This window comes from Schistocerca piceifrons, chromosome 1 (assembly GCF_021461385.2).
Source record: "Schistocerca piceifrons isolate TAMUIC-IGC-003096 chromosome 1, iqSchPice1.1, whole genome shotgun sequence".
NCBI lineage: Eukaryota > Metazoa > Arthropoda > Insecta > Orthoptera > Acrididae > Schistocerca > Schistocerca piceifrons.
Window position 1 is genome coordinate 1,099,651,502 of NC_060138.1, and position 17,412 is coordinate 1,099,668,913.

Consider the following 17,412-nt stretch of genomic DNA (forward strand, 5'->3'; position numbering starts at 1 on the left):
GTTTGTATATTTTGCTTATTTTTTTCATAGTTCCACACAATTTCTTCCTGTTTTCTCGATTGATCTGTGTTCAGTTTTTCAAGGCCTATCCAATGTGCCAACTTATAACTAAATGTGAGTGGGGGGGGGGGGGGCGGTGGGATGGGGAGGTTCCCTTGTGAGTGACTGCCCAGCAAACTTGCACTACTGACCATTAATTTCTTAAAAGGGTTCCAACATCTTACTACTGTAAATGCTTCAACACAAAGAAGAAAACATCAATACCAAGTACCAAAAGCTGGAAAGGTGGATAAAAACAGTGAAATGAAAACAAAACTTACTTTTTATTTCTCAAGCAAACAAGAAAAATTTTCTTTTAACTGTTATAAAGCTTTAAACCGTTTACTGAATTTGTCTTTAACAATATCAAGTCTTTTATTACTGATGGTGTGTTTCCAATATTTCACATACTTGTAAATCAATAGAGGTACACATTGTCTTAAAATATATTGTTCAGAAAAATGGGCCTTGCAAAATGTTATTTCCTCTGGAAATTTAAACAGTGAATAGAATGTATTCTCCAATTGTTCCTGGTTTCCACATTTATCTAAGAATGCATACGAGTGAGTATGAACATTTGCTACAAAGGACATTAAGCTGTCGCTAGCATATAATAATTTTGGGTTTAAAGCATCATATTCTTTGAAACTTGTAAATAAATGATGCTCTGTGGGTCTTGGTGAGAACAGAGCTGTTTTACAGTCACTACAGTTGGTTTCAGGTGTTACACCCATCTTTTGTAGAATGTAACCAGCTGCATATGCTAGTGTTTGTCTGTCATTTCTTACATCAGCCCCACCATTACCAGAAGCAGCTTCATTATCAGCAAGGGCACAATATAAAGCACTTTGATATATAATGGAATGGTCTGTTGTGGAGTCAAGAAAGTTGTCGTCACTAGCTCCCAAAAATTGCTTAATGGCATGTATCTATCATCCTCACAATTACCTAGTGACTTTGTAGGTAAGGACTATAACTGTTTTCAATGCTGCTTTGAACTGAAAGCAAGTTGGATTGGTGTTTGCAACACCATGCTGCCTCACACAATAAAATACATTCTCCACTGGGTCTTGATTGAAAGCCCTCATGCTTAAAAAATTAAAGCCATTTTTTAAATCTGTTCCAAATGAACATCAGTGATCTCATTGTAGTTTGTCACCCCTCATGAAACTGAACATATTTGTCTTATCTCTCCCTGTGCCTTGCTCCAACACTTTCCAATTTTCCATTTCCTTCAACAGACTGTACCACATTTCAATATGTGGGGACTCTGCTGAGAGGGCACACTTATAAGACTTACGGATAACAATAGGAACTGTTCAGTGAATCAAATAAACAATCTATTTTTCAACAAATTCTGCAGCGTATATTGCCTCGGCAAGTAACATATTAAATGCCATATAGGTTTCAATAACTGCAGCAACTGTATGACTAAGCTGGGCTGCAGCTACCTTGACTTTCATTTTAGTAAAAGAATCCTTTAATTCAAAATGATTCCTATGTAGTTTTGGCTATGTCTTAAACATCTTCTGCTGATCCAGAAGAAAAGCCCTGTGGATATATTCAAAACTGGCCTCTTTTTTAAACCTAAACTGTATTTTATTTCCTAGTGGAGCATTTCTAGTATTTTTAATAGATGTGGGACATCATAAATGATTGCAATAGGTTCATCTCTGACTACAAAATGAAATGGGCTGGACTCAGTAGATTTGTCACAGCAGAGTTCCTTCAGTGCTCTCTGGTTGGTTGCACCCTGGTCAAAAACTGTACGGGCTACCTTTAGCCCTATTTCTCGTAATTGCCTTATGACATAGGTATTAAGACTTTTTAAAGTGATACTTGAAACTGAGTTGTGAGTGACATAATAAGCAACAACCTGCTTCCAGCTTTTATGTATGCCTCTAACCATGAAAACTAATGCATGATTTGTATGAACATTTGAACTCCCTAAATGCCCTAAATCTTGAAAGACTGCAATTTCTTGTTTGCTTGCATTATAATACAACCGTCTTTCTAAAGACATTTCATCAAACAACAAAGTACAATATTTGTCACTGTTGTTCATTACTTCAACTTCTACTTTCATTACATTCATGACCGAAGTATTGAATCCTGGTTCAAAAGGTATAGAAGACAACAGACATTTCAGATACCTCACAGAAGGAAGATAAAAATGAACTGAAAAATATTTGTATAGGTGGGGACTTCGTTTGTATAAGGATAAAGCAAATACTTTGTCCTCGGGTGTCCATCGCCTTGCATTTGCTGATTGATGAGCATTTCGTAATTGGCTGTTTATGAAATCTTTAGCAACAAAGTTTAAATTAGATTCTATGACAGAGAAATTATTGCTGTCATATACATCTTTAAGTGCTTTCAGTTCTGATTTTTCATGATCTAGCTTTGCTTTCAGTTTTGATAGCCTTGTTAGAGTATTCCTATTGATCTTGTACATTTTTGATTTTGTTGGAGTTAAGTCTGCTTTTGAAACCTCTGTACCTAAAACCCCAAGTTCCTCATTACAAAATGTTTCAGATAAGAATGTGTACTCACTATCTGCATATTCATTTTGAGGGGAGATAAAAAGTTTAAGCGGAGCATCACTCAATGACTCTGCTCAGCACAACTAGTGCTAAGTAATTCTCTAACACCAGTTTCATCTCTGGTATTAGCACCTGTATAATAAAGATTTTCCATGGTACCACTAGTGCTTGGTAAGTCTAATTTACTATTAACACCAGTTTCACCTGATCCACTTCTGGTACAAAAACCTACATGAGAAATACTTTCCACACCACAACTAAGGCTTTGTAGTTCATTAACACCAGTTTCACTTCTGGTATTAACAGCTGTAAAATGAACAGTAGCCATAGCACCACTAGTGCTTGGTAGGCCCAATTCACTATTAACAACAGTGTCACCTGATTCACTACCGATTTTGGCAATTTCACATGGAACACCTGTCACATGTTTTGGAAACACACCCCTGTTTAGACTATGCCTACTTTTACTCACAAAATCTTCTTCGAAAAAATGATCTTCACAAACAAAAGTAAGAAGCACAGTTCACATCTGCTGACAGCTTACGAACACTTTTCCACTTTAGAAGCAATCTTGAGTTTGTTTTGGAAACCTGTAGAAATGCTTGTTGCAAATTTTCTTCGTTGAACCCACGTAATAGCCAGATGAACAGCCGGGGAACTTGCAGGAGTATTTCAACGTCAATCTGTTGTGTTGAATATTCTAAAAAACAACATAAACGTCTTCATTAAATAAAACTACCAGAGACATATCAAAGTTATTTAAATAAACAAATGGAAACCGCACTGCTTATTTCACAATAGAAGAGAATACATTTCATTTATAAGCTACAAGATTATTTAATGAAAAATTAAATGTCTTACCTTACTATTAATTGTGGACATTTTTCGGCAGGAAATTTCTTCAATTCCACGGTTAGCTTTATGAATTTAAAGTAAAAAATCTGTTTATAATGAAGATGAGTAGTATGTAAATATGAAACAAATACAAAGACGACTGTAACCGAGGACCACAGACATCAGTGCAGAGCAAGACGATAGAATATTTCAAAACAACCACCATTGGAGTTGAGACAGCTCTCATTGGTCAATTCCAGCTTCTTTTGACCCCTAGCGCCTCTAGTGGTCTGGAATGGAACTGTGTGGCTTGTTGCCTCTTCACCCATATAGCTTTCACCCCCATGGTCGATGTGACCTATCGAAGCCACAAGTGCAATGGAGCTGAGGCAAGTCTTGCACCGCTGCAAGTCAGCCACAAATTAAATGTGCGTATGTGTGATAACAGAAAAGAGTGCTGGCAACTTATTTGATCGTAGCAATTCTTGTAACTCCCATCTACACAAGAAACTTTGGAGTAAAGGGAACAAAAGCATTTATTGTGGAGAACTAATACATTAATTACTTATCGCCAATCCTGATTACAAGAGAGGAACTGACTACAATATATATCACAGTTTTACCTGATGCTCTTTGCAGGACAGATTAAGCGCGCAAGAAGTGCGCTGTATGGCAAACGCATGAATCTCTCTGACTGACACTGGTGATCAGCTGATGGTGACCATTGCACATGAGATCTGTACTGGTCGCCGCACCAGGCCCCCACGGAGAAGTGGAGCATCATCGTCGGAGCTCTAGAGCCACAACACTGTCCAATAGTTGCAAGGGGAAGTGGATGCACTGGCCTGACTGTGTCTGCTGTGATGGCTGCGGATGGGGTGAATCGGAAGGCTGCTGGGTTGTCATACTGAACGGGGTTAGCGGATGGCTGCGTAGAGGTGTTTCAGAGGCGTCCTCAAACAGGAAAGCAGGTCTGACACGGTCTATAGATATTGCACTATGTTTATTATTGAGCAGGATGTCTAAGGTCCTGTGAGCACATGAGAGAGCACAGTGAGGTCTGGTGTAAGGCAGCATGAGGGAGGAGCAGTCTGTCAGTTCCTTATGCACAAAGGATGAACACGTGCTGTGGTGTGATGCTGGTTATGGTTACAATTGTGCGAAGTGGTCCCTGAGCTGTTATAACATTTGATTGCTGAAAATGTCCCCCGACAGAGTGCTTGGCTCGAGAAATTCTCCTGGCAGTCAGAATGTCTCTCCATAAACAAGCTCCACAGGTTATGCATCGAGATCTGGTCTGTTTAGGATGTAAGCCAAGCAACATGAATGGTGAAGCCACGGTCCACTTAACAATGTAACACATTAGCACTGCTTTGAGTGAATGGTGCCAACGCCCCACCATATCATTGCTCACAGGATGATAGCTAGTGGTTGGATGGTGGTAGGCACTGCAGAATTTGCTAAACTGTGCAAAGAGCTCAGACTCAAATTGGCACTGCATGTCTTTTGTGATATGGGGTGGGCACCCAAATTACGCGGCGGACTTAGACCAGTCTTGGTGGAAGTATCTTCTATGAAAACTGCCTCTGGCCAACGTGTGAATCGGCCCACGATTGTCAGCAAGTAACGTCGTCCGATTGATGGAGGCAAAGGTCCTACAACGTCCACATGGACATGGACAAACATTTCAGTAGGCTCTGGAAAATGACCAATGGGTGTGTGAACATGCCAGTTGACTTTATGAGTTGCCAAACTATGCACGTACACGCCCATGCCTCGCAATCCTTTTGAAGTCCTGGTCAATCGTAGTGTGAGGTAAGTTTCACAGATGCTCTCACACTGGGGTGGCAGAGGTCGTGTAGAGTGTGAAAGATGCATTTGAGCAAGCTCACTGGTACGTATGGACCGTTTTTGCCCATGGAAGTGTCGCAGTATAGCTGAAAACTGGCGCTTGGTACGTTAACAAGTTCAGGTTGCAGACTAGTCGGGGTATTGTTTTATTGATTCATCCTATAAATCTTTTCAGATTGTGGGATACAGAACAGACACACTTACACAGACACACACATACACACACGCACACACACACACACACACACACACACACACACACACACACACACACACATATATATATATATATATATATATATATATATATATATATATATATATATATATATATTTTACAGTATTTACATATACATGAATTTCAGCTTCATTCACAAAGGTTCTTGCAGTAGCTGCGCTGTCTTGTTTCAAATCTTTTGTATCTTAAGTGTTCTAGGAATTCTGCTGCTGAATAGAAGCATTGATCCAATAAGAATGCCCTTAGGGTTTTACAAATGGCTCTGAGCACTATGAGACTTAACTTCTGAGGTCATCAGCCGCCTAGAACTTAGAACTAATTAAGCCTAACTAACCTAAGGACATCACACACATCCATGCCCGAGGCAGGATTCGAACCTGTGACCGTAGCGGTCGCTCGGCTCCAGACTGTAGCACCTAGAACCGCACGGCCACTCCGGCCAGCAGGGTTTTACAAAAAAGTAAGAATGATGATATGTCCTTTACTTTTTACGAAGACTATCGTAAATCTGTATAGTGCTGTTTACTGTGGAGGTTTTATAGGCTAATGACATTGACTGGACATGAAACTTTTCCTTTTGTCTTGTATCATGTTCATGGATATTAAAATTTTTGCAGCATGTTGCATGGCTGTGATTTGTGTAAGTGAGTGAAATCGACTGCCTCAGTGACCGTGTCAATGCGAGACAAGCTGTCGACTACTATACTATTGACACTGGAGACGTATCGTAAATCGGTAATAAATTGTGAAATGGACTCCAGCTGATTCAATTCTCTGGGAGAACAGTTATCGTTGTTTTGACAGTATGCGAATGTGAATGGGTTATGGTCGGTGAATATAGTGAACATTCCTGCCTCTAGTTGGGTGCATAAATGGCCAACAGTTTGTCATCCGTCATATGCACTCCTTCCCTGTTGCGCCGGTGTTCACTTATGGAAAAGGAAAGCGAGAAGTTGCCAATTCCCATTGAAACATTGTTACAGTGCTGCTCCAATCACTTTCTGACTGGTGTCGAATACAAGTACAACGGGGGGTGAGGGTGGGGTCTGATTTTGAGTGCGTGAGTAGCTCAGCTTCAGCGTGGCTCATTTTGCCCATTCGTCTGTCATTGTAGGAGTCCACTGTAACAATGCTTTACCTTTCACATTAGGACTGGTCAACACAGCTGCAGTGGTTACCGCAAAGTGGCGGTGTGTGGTAAGTGGCATCTGTAAATATTCAGCTTGCCAAGGAACCTGCACAGCTCTTTTGCTGTCGCCAAACGCTTTATCTAGTAACGGAAGCAATCCTTCTGAAATGAAATGGCCCAAAGATGTCACTTCTGGTCATCTGAACGCACATTTTGACACGTCCAGGACGATTCCATACATACTGAGGCGCTCAAAGACCCCGGTCAAACATTGCTGGAGCATTTCCAGAGTGCTGGAGTAGATGAGAATATCGTCAAGGTATGCAAGATAGTGTGGTATGCCATGTAGAACGGAGTCAATAAACCATTGCCACATTTGGGCTGCATTACAGAGGCCACAGGTCAGAAATAAGCTCTCAAACAGAACTAAAGACGTGATTATCGCTGTCTTTGGCACATCTTCCTCGCTATTGGGATCTGTGTGTATTCTTTGGCGCGGTCAAGGACGCTTGGCACTCCTTTTCCTTGAATCTTTGAGATGTGGAACCGGGTATAGGTTGGGAATAGTGCGAGCATTCAGGAAGCGGTAATCGCCACACGGTCTCCATGTGCTGTTCTCCTTAGCAACGAGCTGCAGCATGGATTACACAGGAACCACTAGATGGATGTATAATATCTTCTGCGAGCATAGCATCAAACTCAGCTATGGCGATAGCGTTTCTGTCTGGGACTAAGCATCTAGGTCTACACAAACCTAGGAGCCTTGCTGTCGTACTGTTACAATGAATGGTGTCGTGACCTACCTCATCAGGGCCCCCGGAGACTTGTGAGTGCAGGAAACTAGTCGAGCAGTCTGGCATAAATACTAGTCTGTCGCCGTCTGGACGAGTTTGACATCAGTGCTGGCCGCATGGTGTTGGTAAACGGTCACTGACAACTTGGTGACTGCATCTTGCAGACCGGCGTCAGCGACATCAGGCAGCAGGTGAGCAGGTCTGCACCGATAATTGGTTGCACAGCGTCTACTACAATGAATTTCCAAACTACTGTGTGGTGTCGCCCCAGATCTAATTCCATCTACTGTGTACTATAAGTCAGAATGTCTGAATTATTGGCTGCTGACAGGTTGAAGGTGGTGGCGGGGAGATATTTGTGCGTCCTATCCTTCAGCAGAATACCTAGATGAGAGCTGGTGTCTACAAAAAATATTCGTAGCGTAAATTAATTTGTGGACTTGGTCTCCAAAACGCCTGTGAGGCCAACATATGTTATTTTTGGCGCGTCATCTTGACGGCGAGTGTTGTGCACAGAGTGGGTCCGCCATCGCCATCGGTAAGTGTCCTTAGCACCGTGATCGGCGAACAGCTCGCTCAGTTGTTTGTTCGGGGGTTGAACTTTGTTACATAAGTATTCATTCGGTTGCCGCTGCAGTATTGTTACCTTCGGGATAGTCTACCGTAGTCGGGTTGCACATCTACTGAGATACTGCCACACATTACCAACGAGTGGAGACGAAGGAAGGCACAGTAGCATCTAGGATACGGTCACCTAGGGCAGGTACATCATGCAGGGACATGTCCATCTGCATCACTATTATGGCTTTGACTTGTGTCGGCAGTCTGCTGTTCGACAATATAGCAACAACTTAACTTCGCAGGCGGCGTAAGTACTAAGAAGGCTTTTTAACGCCGCTGTCTTCGTGTGTGAGTACTTGGCGCACTCTTCCCTACTGTGAAGCAGACACGCAGCGTGTTAGCTTAGTTTTCAATTTTACATAGGCGCCGAACTCCGACGAGGATGTAACAACATATTGGACTTCCACTACGCATCGGTATTCCAATTAGCTCACTATGAGCGCAGACTTCGAGGAATTCACGTTCACTCCTTAGCATTGAAAGCTTACCTCCACTTACGCGAAACATAAGGTGGCATTCGTCTGCCAGAAGGGCGGAAGTCGCATGGCGACTCTCGAAATGTTACGGGCTTCATCATCCATCATTAGCGCATGGCCAGGAAATATCCTTCTTTGTTATTGTAATCCTTTGAACCCGAACACGTCGGGGTCACCTCTGAAGTTCAGCATGTCATTCTCAATGGAGAGAAGTCTTCCGAAGTACGAGTGATTTCAGGTGTGCCGCAGGGGAGTGTCGTTGGACCGTTGCTATTCACAATATACATAAATGACCTTGTGGATAACATCGGAGGTTCACTGAGGCTTTTTGCGGATGATGCTATGGTATATCGAGAGGTTGTAACGATGGAAAATTGTACTGAAGTGCTGGACGATATGCGGCGAATTGACGCATGGTGCAGGGAGTGGCAATTGAATCACAATGTAGACAAGTGTAATGTGCTGCGAATACATAGAAAGAAAGATCCCTCACCATTGAGCTACAATATAGCAGGTCAGCAACTGAAAGCAGTTAATTCCATAAATTATCTGGGAGTAGGCATTAGGATGATTTAAAATGGAATGATCATATAGAGTTGATCATCAGTAAAGCAGATGCCAGACTGAGATTCATTGGAAGAATCCTAAGGAAATGCAATCCGAAAACAAAGGAAATAGGTTACAGTACCCTTGTTCGCCCACTGTTTGAATATTGCTCACCAGTGTGGGATCCGCACCAGATAGGGTCGATAGAAGAGATAGGGAAGATCCAATGGAGAGCAGCGCGCTTCGTTACAGGATCATTTAGTAATCGCGAAAGCGTTACGGAGATGATAGATAAACTCCAGTGGAAGACTCTGCAGGAGAGACACTCAGTAGCTCGGTACGGGCTTTTGTTAAAATTTCTAGAACATACCTTCACCGAGGAGTCAAGCAGTATATTGCTCCCACCTACGTATATCTCGCGAAGAGACCATGAGGATAAAATCAGAGAGATTAGAGCCCACACAGAGGCTTACCGACAATCTTTCTTTCCACGAACAATACGAGACTGGAATAGAAGGGAGAACCGATAGAGGTACTCAAGGTACCCTCCGCCACTCACCGTCAGGTGGCTTGCGGATATGGATGTAGATGTAGATGTAGATGAAGAAAATCTTGCACCACTGCTAGTCGGCCACAAACTAAATGCAAGTTACACATGTTGCGATAAGAGGCCAGCTGGGGTGGCCAAGCGGTTCTAGGCGCTACAGTCTGGAACCGTGCGACCGTTACGGTCGCAGGATCGAATCCTTCCTCGGGCATGGATGTGTGTGATGTCCTTAGGTTAATTAGGTTTAAGTAGTTCTAAGTTCTAGGGGACTGATGACCTCAGAAGTTAAGTCCCAAATTGCTCAGAGTCTGGAGTTCGACAACGCATTGTTAAATGCCAGTGTAATGAATAACGTTGTGCTTTCTGGAGTCGGAAGTTCTTGGGTCGCATCCCCTTCCGTATATTTCTTTTTTTTTCATGCTAGCGTTGTTAACACGCCTGTTACCTTCTTATGAATGTAATACAAGTATGTTCGGCAATATTGGATGTTATTTACGTTCAGTCTTTTCTGAGAAGGAACGATGGAATTAGCCGGCCGCAGTGGCCATGCGGTTCTAGGCGCTACAGTCTGGAACCGCTCGACCGGTACGGTCGCAGGTTCGAATCCTGCCTCGGGCATGGATCTGTATGATGTCCTTAGGTTAGTTAGGTTTAAGTAGTTCTTGAAGTTCTAGGGGACTGATGGCCAAAGAAGTTAAGTCCCATAGTGCTCAGAGCCATTTGAACCATTTTGAAGGATGGAATAAATATTTAGCGATTTCGGAGTATACGGTTAGGCAAGAACCTCAGCGGCAGGCTTATATTGCTGTGATTTTAATGAGCAACAATAAAATTCATGTTCTTCCTTCTCAGAAATAGGTGGCTCCTCATTTCCGAATAAGTAGCGCCTTTCGAGTGCTTGGTTTGGCAGAAACGTAACAGAACAGTTTAAATTGCTGCGAGTGAAACGACGAGCGTTAACATTCATATTCTTCCCTGTCACAAGTGTTTCACTGTTTATTTACGAATATGTGGCGTTTTCGAGGGTATATTTAGGAAGGAACCTAAGGGTACAGCTTTAATTGATGCGACTGAAACAAGCAGCAATAAAATCATAATCTGTCTTCTTCACTAGTATTTGGCGCTTTATTTCCGAATTTGTGGCGATTTCTGAGTGACTGGTTCGACTGGAATCGAAGAGTACAGCTTTAAATTCTGCGACTAAAACGAGCTGCAATCAAATTTGTATTTCTTCTTCTCACAAATATCTGTCTCTTTATTTTCGAATATGAGGCGACTTTCGAGTGTGTGGTTAGGCAGAAACCTTAGAGACCAGCTTAAGTTGCTGCTAGTGAATCGAGGAACAGTAATATTCATATTCTTCCTTGTCACAACGTCGATAGCCGATCATATTCGGGAATGAGGAGCCAAATATTTTGTAAAGACGGAATATGAATGTTATTGCAGCTCGTTTTAGTCGCAAGCATTTAAAGTTCTACTCTTAGGTTCTTGCTATCCACACTCGCGGAAATCGCCACATATTCTGAAATAAAGAGCCAAATATTTATGGAAAGTTCAATTGGCTCTAAGCACTATGGGACTTAACATCTGAGATCATCAGTCCCCTAGACGTAGAACTACCTAAAACTAACTAATCTAAGGACACCAAACACATTTCATGCCCGAGGCAGGATTCGAACCTGCGACCGTAGAAGCCGCGTGGTTCCGCACTGAAGCGCCTAGAACCGCTCTTCCACAACGGATGGCTTTTGTGGAACGGCAGAATATGAATTTTATTGTTGCATGTTTCAGTCACAGTAATTTAAGCCTACCTCTTATGTTCCTGCGTAACCACACACTCGGAAACCGCCACACATTCGTAAATAAACAGCGAAATATTTGTGACAAGGAAGAATATGAATTTTATTGTTGGCTGCTTCAGTCGCAGCAGTTTCACCTGTCCTCATAGATACCTGTATCACCACACCCTCGGAAATCGCTAAATATTTCATCTTTCGTTCTCAAATCAGATGTAATGTAAACAACATTGAATATTCTAGAACGTGCATTACATTCAAAAGAAAGTCCCAGAATGTGTCAACAACGTTAACATGAAAAAACAAATTGCATGTGGTGGGATACGAACCTACGCTAGCACTCCATCCTGTCTTGATTATCATATTCTCTCTTGGAGGCTTATTTCGTTTGATGCGTTTTTAAAAGACACTTAATGATAATGGTGACGTGTTTGCGATAAATACTCAGAGCTCCATTACCTTGAAACGGCATACTGCAAATTATAGAACAAGTGTGTTTCACGCTTAATTTGCAAATTACTGACGATGATACCTCATTCCTGAGAGAACACTCTTGTATGAAGGTATTAACCGTCGATATATCATTGTGTAGCATTTTCTTACAGCAACAATTGTGATGGCCCAGCATTTAATTCGACAGCAATTTGCAGAAGGGATGCAATTCTGTCACACTCAACGATTTCTTCAGTCATGCCGGCATGGGTGGCCGTGCGGTTCTAGGCGCTACAGTCTGGAACCGCGTGGCCGCTACGGTCGCGGGTTCGAATCCTGCCTCGGGCATGGACGTGTGTGATGTACTTAGGTTAGTTAGGTTTACGTGGTTCTAAGTTCTAGGGGACTGATGACCTCAGAAGTTAAGTCCCATGGTGCTCAGAGCCATTTGAACCATCTTCAGTCGTTGTTGGTCCTGTTCTTGCAGGATCTTTTCCTGGCTGCAGCGATGTCAGAAATTTGATATTGTACCGGATTCTTGATATTCATGGTAAACTCGTGAAATGGTCGAACAAGAAAATCCTCACTTTATCGCTACCTCGGAGATGCTGGGTCCGATCGCTTGTGCGTCGATTGTAACACCACGTTCAAAATCGCTCTGAGCACTATGGAACTTAGCATCTATGGTCATCAGTCCCCTAGAACTTAGAACTACTTAAACCTAACTAACTTAAGGACAGCACACAACACCCAGTCATCACGAGGGAGAGAAAATCCCTGACCCCGCCGGGAATCAAATCCGGGAACCCAGGCGTGGGAAGCGAGAACGCTACCGCACGACCACGAGCTGCGGACAACACCACGTTCAAACTCACTTAAATCTTAATAGCCTGCCATTGTATTGTGTAACCGATCTGACAACTACGCCAGACACTTGTAGTCTTATCCGTGTTCTGCCGGTTTACATATCTTTGTATTTGAATACGCATTCCCATACCAGTTTCTTTGGCGCTTCACTCTAAGTCAAGTGAAGTGCAGGATACCTAATTTACGTATGTCGCTGTTTTCGCCTTCTCTAGTATTAGTAACCCATTCTTCAGCTGATAGTAAAGTCCGCGTCATGTTGGAAGGCAGCCCAATTTTCAGTTATTCTGCGCATTCCCCTCCACTAGCCACTGGCAGTCAATGACATGCATTCTCTTTTCGAGCGGGCAGCAGCGAGATAAGCTAGACAGCGGGAATCTCGCTCCTACATGCTCCACTGTTGCCGTACTTCGCGACAGCCCAATTATTCATTCAACTGTCAATTTTTTTTATTCTTTTTCTTCTTGTGGTAGTATAGGCGTGAATGTGTATCTGTAAATGTTAAAAAAGGAGCTAGGCGATGGCAATAAATACGAAATGCTTCACAAGCAGGCGAGGAGGATTATTTACCGCATTTATAACTTTTTCAAACATGAATTTGAAAGTTTGTGGCCTATTGTTGACATTTGAAGACACAAGAACATACTCAAGAACCGCGTGGTGTTGGCAAGAGATCTCAAAAGAGAATTGTAAACGAAAGCGTCAGAACTGTAGGAACCATAAAGAAAGTTAGTTTCGTGTCGTATGGAAAGCATCGAAATCGCAGGAACCTGCAACACAAATAGATGGTTTTAACAACAATGTTTTAAAGTGCTTCATGTGAATGATGAATGCCTGACATCACAAAAACGTGTTACAGTTATGCAGAAGAAAATTAGTTTCAATGGTAAGTACTAAAATATGTTCGTTCCTTATGTGTTAAGAAGAAGTTTTTAGTTCAAAGAAGTCACATAGTCGCAGCACAAACTACATCCCAGATAAGGATTCACGACACAAGAGGAGGATTGAGTTCAGCTGTGTATTGCCTCGATGAAATATGAGTCGATTAGAATCATTCCAGGAAGATCTTCTGGAAAATGAGTGATGGTACTGGCGATTTTACAGTTATCATACTGATAGGTTCTCGGATAATTATTCTGCATGCTGACTCTTCGTCTGGTATTGTTTCTGAGAGTAAACTTGTATTTACGTGTAAGAAAAACAGCAGTGACTACCATTAGAAAACGAATGCTATCAGTTTCGTGACTTGATTCACAATTCTTGTCATACTGTAGGGAAGCAGCCTACTCACGCCTTATAAAATTCACATCACTCTTTCCATTGTGTGCCAGCCAGTCCGCTGTAACTAGCTCTGACGTCATAAATGTTGCGCAATACTTTAAAAATCAAGTAAATAACCTGAAACGTTTCTAGCATGTCAGGAGTAATACTAAATATGTGTTGAATATCAGTTCAATAACTTTAATCATTTTCGAAATTTGATTGTTTTTCTGTAAAAATCGTTGGCGCAACAGAAAAGAGCTAGAAACTTAAAAATTTATATTTAGATTCCTTTTGCATAATAATTTAGTAGAAACAGTATTCTGGATCTCAAAAATTAAAATTTTAGTTGAAATTCATGATTTTCTGGTTTTTGTCTTAGAAATTAAGGAAGCAAGATAGATTAAGTAGGCGAATAAATAAAGCTAGGATGTTTAAAATTAAGTAGAAGGGAGATCCGCTATAATCATAAAAATGTGAGAAGTTTCAACAGAATAACTATAAAACTACAGTTATAGCGTATCTCCAAAGAGCAAGTTCAGAGCTCGTCTACTGCGTGTAGGGTAATTAAATTAATTCTCTCGCCCAAAATATTTGACTTAGCCACGCTGTGCTGATTGCACAATTAAATTGAAAGCTTCATCGGCCATCAGCAAAGGAAGCAATGATTTATTCGATAACTTAAAGTGGTGCATTACTAGCCCAGCGGCTAGTCGGGAGAGCAGATTTCATCAGGAGTTCCCTTAGTCGTCCGCACCACGGCTTTATATGTAAGAACGCTGCGCGAAAAAAGGGAAGGCCCCAGTTCTCTCCAGACGCAGATTAGCGCACCACCTGTGCCGGGAGTCGCGTCGCGTCGGTATCGTTGATATAAACGGCCTCGAATGCAGTAATAAGTTACTCACGATACACGTAACCATGAAATCGTTTTCGAGTGAAGTGTTAATTTGGGATGACGTTAATGATCTATCTTTAGTTTGCGTATGTCGTATTTTTACGTGCCGCCGCACGACAGACATTCTACCATTATTAGTGTGGCGTTTGATGAACATTATCATCAAATTATGGCGAGCATACACTTAAACATTTATTTTGAACAGTTATAGTTGCATCAGCGCATTAGACTCTGAACTGCTCTGGTAGTTGGATTGTGTGGATTCTTTTGGTCTGTGACCTTCAGAATATAGTGAACATTTTAGAGAGAATGGTTTTTGATTATGAATCCCAGACAATCTCCTAATTCCTCAGAGCTATAAGTTGTAGCTGTAAATGTATTTCTCAGATGAAGTGGGCACTAGGAATTCTAATTACAGGCTTCATGTTTTGCTAATCACTTTCTGGTTGCCAATATTGTAGTTGGAAAGCCAGTGTTGAGAACGGCAAAAACAGCATTAAATGAGTAATAGGAACATTAACAATTATTCCACCTGCCGCCCCACAATACCCTGCTACGAAGTCGGCCATTCCCAGTTATAATTCAAGTGTAGCAGAGAAAACGCCAAGTATAAACACCAGAAAAGTGAGTATTTCTCCTTGGCTTAAAAATAAAAATATTAAGCACAGTATAAACCAGACTCGTGCCGACTTCCTGCTGCTCGTTAATTTATACAAGTCACATGACAGAACATACAAACTTGCACATGAATGGAGTATCACAGTTTTGCGTTTACCCATGTTCACTATCAATGTAACCCTATAGAATTAATTTGGGCAAAGTATAAGGCTATGAAGGAGGAAAAAACACATTCAAGCTTGTGCATGAGGCAATAGACAACATTCCACCTGTAGTGTAGGCACAGTCTGTGCAGCATGCTGAGAAGTTTTAGAAAGAATAATTGACAGGGAAGTGATGATGGATATAGGCCTTGAACCTATCATCGTAAATTTACAATCAGGTTGTTTAGAAACAGATTCAAATAGAAGTCACGGTGGTATTGCGAGGTAAACTCTGGAACAAAATAATAATATTTCTTAGCTTTAAAGACTCATGGTTTTAAAAATGTGTTTGTCAACATAATGAGAACTTCCTAGCCTTTTTGATTACGGCTCTGTATCCTTTGAATTATGCAGGCTATAATGTTCAACATATTGCCCAAGGAGAAGTTAAGCTTCTCCCACTATTTCATGCTCTAATAACATGCGTGTATGCAGCTGGATAAATTCGCCAAAAGTCTGATACTTCCACGTATAAACCTCTGCCATTTGCAAGGCACAAATTAGATGACAGTAACTGTTACCTGTCGAGTTACCAATCGTTTTCGATGCTCTCGGCCATTATTCCCTGGAGTTATTCGCAAATTATGGTTGTTTGCTTGTTCAGTGGATTACAAATTCGGTCTCTCTCTGTAATGTCGAAAGAGTTAGTTTACACTCATAATGCCCGTTAACCGTGAAAAATATGATAACTTATTGACCATTTTTACAATAATCTTTTCATTAGTCTTTTCTACAACTAATTCTTTTCTATGTGAAGTGATTACACTTAACTACAGTCAAACACATCAACACACACACCACACACCTTATACACATTTTTAAAAATTCTACTGAGTAGAAGCAGTTGTCAAGCAAATATAATGATTTCGGTTTGTGCTTCATGTTAATTTTGATGTGTATTAAATTTTTACTTATAATGCAGTTCAAACCGCAATAAATGATAATTGTTGCAAGCAGTTTTAATGATCTTGTCGTTAGACAATTGTCATGTTGAGAAAAATTGTACTTCACGTCTTCACGAAGCTGTGTCAGATATTCAAGCCTCCCAATGTCATGTGGAGTAAATCTGTTGTGTAGTGGGTGCAATGTCGTCAAAACATGAATTAATATTTCTCTCAAGTCTACTAACGAAAGTGGTCTTAATATTTACTATTCCCCTCATAGATGTGAAGGTATAAGATGATGTACCATTGGCAAATGAGCTTAACTGCTGTCTGTAGCAATGCAGTTCGGCTACGTGGACTTCGATTGCTCACTCTCTGCTGTTGCGCATACGCAGTTCTCATCCCTTTGCTGCTCTGCCTCTATGCGCAGAAGCGCCACTTACATGATGTGAGCTGTAGTAGAAAAGGCAAAAATACTAACATACATCTTGCACAAACTACATACCTCAATAAAATACTCAACGTCCATGTTATGTATGATGCTTTTCATGCTTTCGCTAAAACTAGCATCCTCTTCTCCAGTATGTAGCAAAGCAAGCTAGGACTTATTCCCATTCTGTTTTGTTATTTGGCTCTTTGAATGGGGTAAATCACATTTTGTACATTTCTCAAGAGAGGAGATTTAAACTTTCAAGAATAGAAAAAGATATATAAAACACTCCAATCGAGTGTAATCAATATAATTATGATGCCACATTTAGCAACTGTAAACAATGTACATTAGAAATAAATTATAATTGGAATTATTTGATAAGAAAGACAATCCATGCAAATCAGGTACA